This window comes from Chinchilla lanigera, unplaced genomic scaffold (genome assembly GCF_000276665.1).
Source record: "Chinchilla lanigera isolate Chin_1 unplaced genomic scaffold, ChiLan1.0 scaffold00017, whole genome shotgun sequence".
Taxonomy (NCBI): domain Eukaryota; kingdom Metazoa; phylum Chordata; class Mammalia; order Rodentia; family Chinchillidae; genus Chinchilla; species Chinchilla lanigera.
In genome coordinates this window covers 19,693,142-19,693,929 of record NW_004955418.1, presented here as the reverse complement: position 1 = coordinate 19,693,929, position 788 = coordinate 19,693,142, and positions in this window count along the sequence as shown.

The following is a 788-nucleotide window of genomic DNA, read 5'->3' as shown; positions in this document are numbered from 1 at the left end:
TGGTATAATTATATCTCACAATAAACATGTTTTGATGTTTAGTTTAAGATTCATGTTTTTAGTATAAATATTTTTAGTTATGATTAGACATTAAGTTAACTAGAAATTGTTTCTTCGGAGAAGCGTATTACAATATAACTACATATTAACCTGAAGAACATAGATATATGAATCATAAGTGATTTTATGAATTTAAACTTCAGTTTATTAATAAGCTACTGTGAAATTTAAATGAAAAACTGGGGCTGGGGATTTAGCTCAGCGGCAAAAAGCGCCTGCCTGGCAAGCGCAAGGTCATGAGTTCGGTTCCCGGTACAGGAGAAAAAACAAAAAAAAAACCAAACAAACAAAATAAATGAAAAACTATATATTGCTTATACTATGCCTGGAGCATAGTAGAAAAAGAAACAAATAGCTTCCAGTTATACGTATTTTGTTTATGGTTTCATGTTGGAAAACATTAAAATTAAAGAGTAGAGCTCACCAACTTAAGCAGTTTAGGCTCCATTTTTTATTTCTTTTTTATTGTAAAGAGAAAAAAATAAAAAATAACAATAAAACAGTTTCATAACAGGTTAGTAGGAGAATTGCAATAATTAATACATTGTATATTGTTGTCTTGATAGTAATTATTCAGAGTACAATATATAGGCATGGTATCTTGTCCAAAGAAATTAGCACAAGCCTTTCTTTTCAATGAAGTAAAAGAAACTAACTGTATAACTATCTTAACTATCTTATACATATATATATATGCACACATATACATTGGTTTTCCCTTTCTTCTT